The sequence below is a fragment of the Sceloporus undulatus genome, unplaced genomic scaffold (assembly GCF_019175285.1).
Source record: "Sceloporus undulatus isolate JIND9_A2432 ecotype Alabama unplaced genomic scaffold, SceUnd_v1.1 scaffold_14, whole genome shotgun sequence".
NCBI classification, from domain to species: Eukaryota; Metazoa; Chordata; class Lepidosauria; order Squamata; family Phrynosomatidae; genus Sceloporus; species Sceloporus undulatus.
This window is the reverse complement of record NW_024802936.1, coordinates 4436920-4448680: the sequence shown is the minus strand read 5'-3', so window position 1 is coordinate 4448680 and position 11761 is coordinate 4436920. Positions and strand designations below refer to the sequence as shown.

Genomic DNA, 11761 nt, shown 5'->3' with positions numbered 1-11761 from the left:
ATAATAATAATAATAATAATAATAATAATAATAATAATAATAATAATAATATGTCTTAATATATGGATGACAATGACTCTACGGAAGTATTTTCACTATCTTTTCAGTCTGGGTCTCTTGCCACAAAAGAGAATGTTATCTCCTGAACTCAAACCATAACAGTAGATCAATGTCTGGCTATTTGCAGGTAGCTAAAAATTTTAAAAGGTGTGTTTTCACAATTTTAATCTCAGTAAGTAGGGTTAGTGAAGTTATTTCAGAGAAATGTTTTAGTCAGTCTGTGGCCAAAATCCTCTGTGCCTTATTGGTTAGGAACAATAACAAGACACACACAAATAAATCTTAGGTCACCTAAAGCAGTCTTTGCTACCACTAAATTATTCCAAATGCATTATTCCAATTTCCCCATAGTACACTTGCATAGTATACTTAGACTAGCCTTTGGACACTGTATTTCACTCTTAAATTCCTTAGCATTTGTCTTTCTTTCCATTCCCTGTGTTTGGTAATAGGAAGGGTGCTTGTGTTAAACCTATTTTGCATTCCTGCTGTTAATCTGCATAACTGTAGCTTGCAGCTGTCCTCATTGTGGATTATTAGATCATAAATTACACCAAATTAAGTACCTTTGGAAATATTCCTATTGTAGTGGATCCCAGTAACTGATTTATCACATTTTCCCCCTCTACAACTTATCCAATTAGTATAAGAGTGCAATTCAAAACTATTAAACCCAATGGGAGCTTTTCCGCTGACTAAATGGGATGTTGATTGCACCCTGCATTAGCAGCAATTTTGTAGCTTTGCATTTAGGCCTAATTTGTGACAAAGCATTCTCCTGTAGATGTTAGTAAGTTGAGACTGAAGCATTTTTATTTCTTTGATTGCCTTTGAAGATAATAACCTAAACCAAGTATTGTGCTACATTTTAAAAACAACTTTCTATATTCTTAATTTAAATAGACTATAATCTGCTTCATGGAATTTCTAAAACCATTTACATGTGTAAACAACTGATGGTTCTATCCTGCCCACAAAGGACTATTGCACCACAGGAATGACTGACAAGCCAAGCCATGAAGTGCAGGGTCAGCTTTGTGCGTTTCTTGATATAGGTTGAGTATCCTGCTCAAAATTATTATGGACCATTGTTTTATAAACTAAGATGTGGCTTTTGATTTCATGAAGGATTATGTCAGCCAATTATCACTTTCATCATAAAAGACAGTATATTTTGTTAACTACGTTGATGCTAATAAGTATATTGATGATTTACAAAATGCTTTTATATCTCCTTCATAAAATTTGCTTTAAACAAATCTGTTTAGCCACCTCAACCACAAATGAGCAGAAATGTTGGATAACTTTCTGAGTTTTTTTCTTACAGCCATTTATTTTGTTTCCATTAAAAGGGTAAGAACAGGATTTTCACATTTTCAGAAAATGATGTGAAAATGAAACTTTAAAGTTCTGAAGAGAAAAAAATCATGGGGAAAGGTGAGAGTGGAAGGTCTTTTCTATGAAAGACTTTGTTCATTAGGATACTGATGTGAAAAATCTGAAATATACAACAGCAAAGTTGAAACACAATCTCCCTTGAGTCTACAACAACCCTGTGCTGACAAAAAAGAAAACTTCCTGGCATAAGAAGATAAAAGGAATGGAAGGCAATTGCAAGCTTTCACCATTTCTGTGATTCTTGACATGGTAGCTTTGCTCTGGCAAAGTCTTATAAAAATATTTCAAACCCACAGTTTAACAGAAAGCAGATCATTGCATTTCTACCAAAACAAAGAAGGTAGAAATACACACACACATATAAAACCTGTAATGAAAACTAGCAGAGAACAAGGTAAACTCCTGATAAGGTGTTCCTCATTAGTGAGATTAATAAATGTCCAGTGATTATATTATTAAGGATAATAAAGAGATAGTTAAGCAACCCTTATCCATGACTGTTGCTACTCCAAAAGTTTTCTCAAAAGTCACTATATGAAACACCTTGTTCTGGAACCAAATGACAGCCTCCATTGTTCTGTACTTACATATATTTACTTGAGAAATTCATCACAATCAAGACTACACAATTGCATCTTTAGGGTGAAATTCTCTGAAAATAACTTGTTTGACTTTCAGATCAAGCATAAAACACTGAAAACAGCTATAAATGATCACGTCTCAAGTAAGCACAGTCTGGTTCACAAGTCAGTTAAGCCAGAAAACTGGCTGTAGTTAAATATACCTGATTCAGAGTATGTACAGTGGGCCCTTAGTATCCACTGGGGATTAGTTCCAGGACCCACTGTGGATACCAAAACCTGTGGATGCTCAAGTCCCATTAAATACATTGGCATAGTGAAATGGTTTCCCTTATATAAAACAGCAAAATCAAGGTTTACTTTTTAGAATTAATATATATTAATTCAAGTCATGGATGGTTGAATCTGTAGATAAAAAATCCGTGGATATGGACAGCTGACTGCATGTACATAAATTGGACTTATTTTCATACAGTCAGCCGCAGGATATGGAAGCTTTAATTTAATCAGAATTTCCCTGAAAATAATTTGAATACACTGTCTTAGATAATTATTGCAGCATAACTGATTTTTAGGCTGTGTGCCATTTTGATATACTTAAAAACACTTTAACTTATCTTGAGAAGACTTTTAACTAAAACCAGTTGCTCTTGCATACTTAGTGCCCTTGCATAGGTGTCTCTCATAGGACACCATCAGTTTCTGCTCTCTCATGCGAGAGATCTAATTACTATTTTCATGTAGTGATTACTTTGACTGGGATAGCTGAGTCCACTGTAATGTGTCATATTTTCTCTAATACATTTCTTTTCAGTATGTATTAGTCAACAGTAAAGGCAGCCAGCTTGTGACAAGTGTATTATAATTAATAATAATTAATAATAATTAATAATTTGTTTTATTTATATACCGCTATTCCAAAGATCATAGCGGTGAACAGCAAGTAAGCTAATTTGCCCCCAACAGTCTGGGTACTCATTTTAGCGACCTCGGAAGGATGCAAGCCTGTCGAGCTTGGGCCCTTTTGCTGGTCTTGAACTCGCAACCTTGTGGTTTCGAGTGAATGGCTGCAGTACAGGCATTTACCCACTGCGCCACCAGGGCTCCAGTGTTTTGGTTAGCATCTTTAAAGATCACTATTGACGACAACATGAGATTGCCATCTGCCATTATGTTTTGGTTAGCATCTTTAAAGATCATAATATTGCAATATTTAATCCTGGAGATGGTTCTTGTACCTGTAACAGTTGCGGAGAAAATGAAATCTCAGGAAAGTGTTGTTTTTCATGCAATCAGGAAACTAGTAACACCTGCTGAAATTCCCTCCTCTTCCACAACCATGAAAGGTGCCATATTTAGCTAACCAAGATTTGAAGAGCCAAGAAAACATTGCAGTGAGATTGACTGACAATTTATTTTGGATTCAAAACACAGGTCTGACACAGACCAGATAATGTCCAAACTGAGTTTCCCCTTTTCCTTTCTGCCCCCTCTTTCCCCACTCGCAATGCCAGTGCTTTGAAATATATTAAAGGATTCTTTAAACTCTATGTTTTTCTCCAACATCGATATCAATCTATCTAACCCAAGAAAGAAGGTGTCGCCTCATTGGTAATCAAGGTATTGTCTTAGGAAGTAAACAAAGTCATAAAACAGCAAACCTCCCCAGCTATTGCCCATCTGTCCCCGTTTTGCCTTCCACTCAGATTATACCCCCTCCTTTCCAATTTGTCTCAAACCTATTCCCCCTCCAAAATCCCTTCCAACCATGTTTATTTCAACAACAGTATCAGTATGACATTTTATCATCTGTCTTGAACTAATTCCATTTCTAAAGTCCAGCTCAGCAAGAAAATTTGATACAGCCTTCATACTGAACATCACATCCTCTTTCTTTTAACAGCATCCATATATTCAAAAGTTAAAAAAAATTAAGGTTTTTAATAAGGATAACTGAAATTGCTAAAATAGTGCAAACCACTGGGAATTAAATTTTGAAAAGGAAATTAAAAGAATGATAGCAGGATATGGGGAAGTGATGCCTTACAGGCTGAGTGGCTGGGTTTAAAAGACTAAATTAGAGAGCTAGAAATGCAACAGTCATCAGCTTAATAGTATAATCCTGACTTCAAGAGAGAGCTCAGGCTTGATCTGTTCTAGAACCCGTTTGTTTGTCTTTTTAGCCATCCATGGCATCCTCAGCACTCTTCTCTAGCACACATCTCAACTGAAATGATTTTCTTTTTATTCTCTTTTTTCACTGTCCAGATCTCACATCCATACACAGTGCTGGGGAATACCATGGCTTGGATGATTCTAACTGTAGTGTTCAGTTGTACAGTGGGACTTTGGTATCTATGGACTTGCCATCCGCGGATTTGAGTATCCACAGATGGCAATCTCATGTTGTCCTCAATAGTGATGCATGCAAGTAGCCACGCCACCATGAGGGACAGCCCCATTGTCCCCATTGTTGGTGCATGCACAGAGCTGTGCCGCCATTAGGGACAACGGGACTTCACCTGAAGTTCTGTTGTCAATAATGGTGGTACAGCTAAATGCACGTACTGCCATTGGGAACAAAGGAACTTGAACGTTTGCCAGATTTTGATATCCATGGGGGGGGGGGGGGGACTGTCCAGAACAAATCCCCCTGAATACCTACTCTCTTTCTGAATGAATCCTTTTCATTATGTAAAGATCAAGAGGCATACATTTCATTGTTTGCTGTTGCCTTGTGCCTTCAAGTGTTTTCTCACTTATGGTGACCCTAAGGCCATGGGGTTTTCTTTGCAGAACTTGTTCAGAGGGAGTTTGCCTTTGCCTTCCTTTGAGGCTATAAGACTATGACTTGCTCAAGGTCACTCAGCAGGTTTCACTGCTCTTACTGTCACTGATTTGTACTGACCTTAAAAGACAGTTTTCTAGAATTAATGCTCTCATCTAATATTGTATGAACAAAGTACAGTTGGAAAAATAGGTTTTTTCCTTGTGGTTCTATAAAAGTGCATGAAGTTGTTCAACTTTAATTTATAACTATATCTATAAACCACTTAAGGACTGTTGATAGCAGGCCTTTACTTCCCTATAGACATCCTCCAAACCTCAAACAATTACCTAGGGGAGATTGAAGTGTTCTGCAATTGGTTGGTTGTTTTTTTAATATTCCCATCCTTAATGTCTAATTTATGTCCACTGATCCTCTGGCACAGAGACTGACCTGTTTGCCCCATGTAGAGTGCTGAAAGGCATTGCTGATATAGGGCCCGAACAGACAGGCCAAAAGGACTAGAGTGCAGCTTTGGCGCAACTTCTGCCCTCTTAGGACACATGTATCATTTAAAGAGCATACATCCAAAGAGACCTGAAGCAGCTTTATTTTGGCCTGTCTGTATGGGCCCATAGTATGGAATAAATCACATTGGAGAATGACCAAGTGAAAGTTTCTTTAATATTGTGGGTGATGTTGTTAGGTCTTGGAAATCTCATTCATCTGTGCTCCAACAACTGGTAGAATAGACCTTCTTCTCATGCAGTTGCCTAATAAAGTAAAGGGAAAGTTATGATTGTGGCAATACTGTCGCAATCATGACTAAATAGCAATAATTAATGCAGAACAGTAACCAAGATTTACTAACTCACAACTTTCCATATTCATGATCACTACCTAGTCATGACTGTGATACTATTGCCAAGATCGTAACTCCCTCCACAGTTAAGAAAAATGTAGGACCTTAAATGTCCTACATTTTGGGCTGAGTTTTGTCCTGCAGTTTTCTTACAGTTTTGGTCTCGAATTTGTCCTACATTTTGTCCCTGGTAATAGTGGACAATTATAGCAACCCTATGACCACCTCCCAATTACCAGGCGTCAGTTGCATGGGGAGAAGGAGGTTCATTCTGCTGGCAGTTGGAGCACAGGTGGAAGATGTTTCTATCAGGCTGCCAGGGGGGGGGGGCTCGTCAGACAAAGAGATATTACTTAGTTAAGCATATTTGACCAAGTGGCTGATGCAGAATACTGGCCACAAAGTACTGTTATGAATTTAAAATGCTCAGAAGTACAAAACCACTTATTTTTTATTCATTTTTGACAGCTATGGAGAACAAGAATTTCTTTTAATATTAATCTTACTTTTTGCTACACAGCTTCTAAGTAACAAAAGCTTTTGTATTTCTGACAATCTTGTATCTTTCATATATCTCAGTGAATTTCTGAATATGAATATGACTGGCAGTTTAATGGTCTTCACTGGTAGCCATATACTATTCTAATTTATTTTGCTCTTTCTCCCTTTACTAAGTTGGGACTCTTAACCTGTCACAGCCACATATGCCAAATTAAAGAAGCATGGTAGCATGTCTTTAGTTAGGATGAGTTGTAGGAGTGAAAAGGGTTCTATCACCATTAGCCTCAGAAATCTATCACATATAAAAATGGACACTTGTTGAGATAACAATCTAAAACCTGGCATCTATTATCTATATAGTGATTCTACAAGTGTGCCAAGTTTCAAACCAATCTAATAAAAATTGCCACAAGTACAGGTGGCTGAAAACTGACATTTACCCATTTTACTTTAATTATTGTTCCGGCATATAGTGGCCACAATCTAATTGTTAGTCTCAACTAGAATATGTAATAAAAACCAGTTTACTCAGAGCTTCTGGTAGTTTCTAATTCGCTCACAAGCCTGTAGATGCAGGGTTAATGCTTTCACCTGCAGTGCTACAGTTTAGCTTGGTGTAGGCACAGCCAGGTGTTGCAGCTGGGGCCATAAATGATGGTCACGAGGGAAAATGCTCATAGACAAAGTACTGGAAAGTTGTGAAATTAAGGTCCTGTCATTCATCAACTTGAAGATATGGAACATATAAGCATTGCAATACTTGGTGTGAGTGAACTAAAATGAACAGGAGTGTGTCAAAGAGCTAAAGTGGACAAGAAAGAGATGAAAGAATCAAAGGCGTGGTACAGAGCGCCAGGAAGCGGCGGCTGGGAGCTGCCTCTCTTTGCTGCATAGCCATACCTCAGCAAACAAATTGTGTGGCACAGCTACGCAAAAAAAGGACCGCTAAAATTTGCGCTGCCATAGATGGCAGTGGTGCGTGTGGCTCCATCTGGAGGCCGCACAGCAGTGACGGCATCGCTACGCATGCCGTCTATTCAGCGCCATGCAGTGAGGACGCCCTCGTCACATGCGAGGGGTGAGGTTAATGTGGGCGGGGTGCCCCTCGCACATGACGAAGGCGTCCTTCAGGGCCTATTTGTACCGGGCCAAAGATTCGTTTGAAGAAGAACAATTTGAATATGAATCCACAATTTTAGAAAGTGAAGTTGAAGCTGCACTTAGAGCACTTGGGAGAAATAAATCACCAGAAACAGATGGCATACCAATAGAGTTGTTTCATGTTTCGAGAGACAGAATTCACTCAGGTTCTAAATAAAATTTGCTAAAAAGTAGGAAAAATAAAACAATGACCCACAGACTGGGAACACTAAAAATACAATACAATCCACAAGAAAGGGGATATTCATGCTTGCAGTAACCACTGGAGCACTGCATTAATCTCTCATGCAAGCAAAGTGATGCTCAAACCTTTATAACATATTTTTTTTATCATATATGGAGCAAGAAATTCCAGGTGCCCAAGCTGGTTTTAGAAAATCAAGAGGCACTAGGGATCATACTGCAAACATACATTGTATAAGGGTGCACCAAAGAATTTCAGAAGAAAAATAGCTTGTTCTTTATAGATTATAGCAAAGACTTTGATTATGTAGATCATGAAAAACTATGAATCACTCTTAAAGAAATGAATGTGCAGCAACATTTGACTGTCCTTATACGTAACCTGTACTCAGGACAGGAAGCTTCCATTAGGACAGAATATTGACAAACAGAATGGTCTCCAGTTGGCAGGGAGGTCAGGCAGGGCTACATTTTATCACTTTATCTGTTTATCACCCTATCTATGGTTGTGCCATAACATTTGATTGTTCTGATACATAGCTTGTACACTGTTGTACGCCGCTTTGATTGCCTGGCAAAAAGCGGGATAGAAATAAAAATTTTATTTATTTATTTATTTACATGAAATTGGATTACTGTATATTTGGTGGAAGGAGGTGTGAAAATTGGAGGAAGTATCATCAACAATTTAAGATATGCATATGATAGGATACTATTAGCAGAAAATAGCAAAATCTTGGAACGACTATTGAAATAAATCAAGAGAGAAATTGCAAAGGCAGGTTTATGAAAACAAAAGTTATTAATAAAATAATGACCACAGATGATTTGCATAAAAGTAGATGATGAAGACACTGAGATAATGAAAGATTTCCCATACTTTGGCTAAGTCATTAATCAGAATGGAGACTTCAGTCTAGAAATCAGAATAAGATTAGGATTTGGAAGGGTAATTATGACAGAACGAGACAAGATCCTCATATGTAAAGATATATCATTAAATAGTAAGATTGTCCATGCCATTATATTTCCAATTTCTATGTATTACTGTGACAGCTGGACAGAGAGGAGAGCTGTTAAGAAGAAAATTAACTCATTGGAAATGTGATGCTGGAGAAGAGTTCTGTGGATACTGTGGATTAGTGAAACAACAAATAAATGGGCCCTAGAGAAAACTAAAGGATGAACTCTACCTTAAATTGAGACTATCGTACTTTGGACACATCATTAAAAGAAAGGAATAACTAGAAATGACAATAATGCTTGGTAAGGTAGAAGGCAGTAGGAAAAGAGAAAGACTGCATTCCAGATAGACTCAATCAAGGAAATCATGGATCTCATGCAGTAAAATACTATTTGTTCAGTTTCTTAATACAAACTTACTCCTAAAATAGTGTTGTTCACCAATATAAGGAAGAAAATTTAACTCAGTGGTATGGCTATTAATAGTCCTCCTTCTGTATCATTGAATTGATTGTGTTCTGTGCTGTCACTGAAGCTGCAGCTAGTGAGAACATTAGATTCACAGTGCAACAACTTAATCCACCAGCTCTCTTATGACATAATGGTGACTGTAAGAGGGGGAAAATATCTTGCTGTAGGCTGTATTACAGCCATGGTTTCTTTCATTTGACTTTAACCTAAGGTGGAATTGGTTTAGTTAGTGTCAATTTATCTTTATATTGCCTGATGTGCTATAATCAAATCTAATGTTTCAGTGTTCATCTGAAAAGGGGCAAGCAGATTAAAGTCATTACCTAGTATGACTTACCATAGAGAGAGATGATTTCTTTCCTTCTTTTTCTTTTTTTCTTTCTAAGCAGTGACTAAATGATGTAAGTGCTATGATTGCCTACAATGCAATAAGAAATCACCTGGTCCAGAAATTCCATTTATCATTTAAGTTAATATTATTATTCTGGATGGATTCCAACCTAATATCTGTGATGGTAGAGCAGCACTATAGTAGTTTCTCTGGGTGGATGATTTTTCCATTACAAAACAAAACAAACAAAAACACTACCCTTTAAAGCGGGTTGGATACGTTTAAATCAAAGCAATTTAATTCAGTGATTAAATGTGTTTTGAATCACCAGATTTAAATTAAATAAAGTTTTCCCACATCATACTTCACATCTTTCCTGAATATGCTTCAAATCTGATCACTAACATACATCAGTTTGCAAATGAATGGAGCAGTTTATAACAGCCTCAGTTCTGTAACACTTTAGATACTTAGATATTTCTTCAAAATATTCCCTAATAGGGTTTCTCTCTTACACCTAAGTGAAGCCACTACAGTATCTCCCTTGAAGCAAAATATGAGGGAACCTTACATCTGCCTCTCCTATAGTGTTCATCTGCCTTAACTAACTCCTTTGCCTTACCTAGCCCAGCTCCACTCCATATAAGCACAGTATCAGTCAGCTTATAGCTTTGGCTAGCATGTACTTTTAGGCTGCTGAAACAGAAAGTCCAGAATTTAAGCAAGAACTGGTAAATATTCGACAGTGCTGTCATAAGATTAGAGTTAAATGGACTGTGTTACTGTATTTGGTTGTAGGTAATTCAAGGTGTGCATGATGAAACCATTAATTTAATTTTATGAGACTTTATTTATTTTAAAATGTATAGTATATATGTATCCTCATTCAATCTGCTACATGGTTGAAGTACAATGAATAAAAGCACTTAACGCTTTCAATGAATAAAAATAACCTTTTCCCCACAGACAACTAAAACAACCAGAGCAGCTATGCCTAATTTTAAAGACTGATGACGAAGCAAAATAATACAATCTTAGCTGCCCATCAGAAATTCAGGAGCCAGCCTGGCTTCAATTAGCAAGAACATCCACAACCAGGGAGCTGCTGCTTAGAAAGACCAGCCAACCAATCTAGCCTTGAAGGATCCTGAGACATCCACAAGACAAACTGAAGATCTTACATTTGGGGCAAGTTCACATAAACGGAGACAGACTTTCTGGTATCCTGGCTCTGATTTGTTTAGAATTTTGCATGTTAAAACCAGTATTGCCAAAAATAACTGTTGGTTAATACAGCTGGACACATTTTTAGAAGAGAGCGAATATGGCATAGTGGTTTGAGTGTTGGACTATGATTCTGGAAACCAGGGTTCAAATCTCTATTCATTCATGGAATCCTATACTGGGTAACTTTAGACAAGTCACACTCTCTAAACCTCAGAAAGAGACAAAGGCAACCCCCTCCCCCCAAAAAATACCCCAAATCTACCCAAGAAAACCCCAAGGCAGGTTCACCTTAGGGGCACCATAATTCGGAAACATCTTGAAGGCACACGACAACAACAGCAACAAGAATTTGTGGAATCTGACCACTCTTCATTTTAGGAATCCTGCACACTAGTCTTAAGCAAAATATGAATTTATCTCAATGCCAGAAAAATAATTACTCCACACTGGGGGACAAAAAACTAAGAGTTGTACAGCAATGATAAGAAATGCAAATTTGCTGTAAGGTGAACTTACCTTTGCTAAGGACAAATTCCCACACACATTTAAAAATGTTTTCACTGCTGATGTACATATTACTCAGTTCTAATAGTCTCTACTCTCTACCCATAGAAATCAGGAAGCAATGTGGACATATGTTGTTAAAAGTAATATTATCTTTAATTTAGCACACATCTGTGCTGAAGAAGATTGTTTCAGAGTACTAAGCAATTAAACCTTAATTACAGAAGCAATGAAGCATTCTCCTTTGCAAGTACACACAGCAATGAAAGAAAGGTAGCCTTTGTGAAATTTCAGTGATCCTGACATTCTTTCATACAACTACAAGAGATATTAATAATTTCATGCACTGTGGTTATATCATCTAGATTAGACTGCTATATCTGAGTAGATTACCGCGCTACACTCTTATAGCACTGCTATTCCATTTTTACTGCTCTGGCTGCCTCCTGTTGCATTCTGAGGCTTGTAGTTCAGTAAGCCTAAGAGCCCTCTGGCTGAGAATTCTAAATGCCCCTCCATAAACTGCAAATCCCAGAATGCAACAGAGGCAGCCAAAGCAGTTAAAGTGGAATAGTAGCACTATAAGAATGTAGTACAGTAATCTCTTACATCATGGCAAATATACCATATTCAATTGACTACCACATCCACATATATGAGCTATACTACATACTTCCATATCTGAAAATGATCACTATGTATTCATCTAAAAGTGGTGTATATGTAGTGCATTTATGGGGAAAACCCCACTG

The 11761-nt window shown here is 37.4% G+C and overlaps 1 protein-coding gene across 1 annotated transcript in view; it reads right to left on the bottom strand.

Annotated features, from left to right (window-relative positions):
- The window catches only part of LOC121917274 (receptor-type tyrosine-protein phosphatase mu-like), a 259269-nt gene that overhangs the window by 26479 nt on the left and 221029 nt on the right, over positions 1 to 11761 (bottom strand). The gene's annotated exons all lie outside the window — the stretch shown is intronic.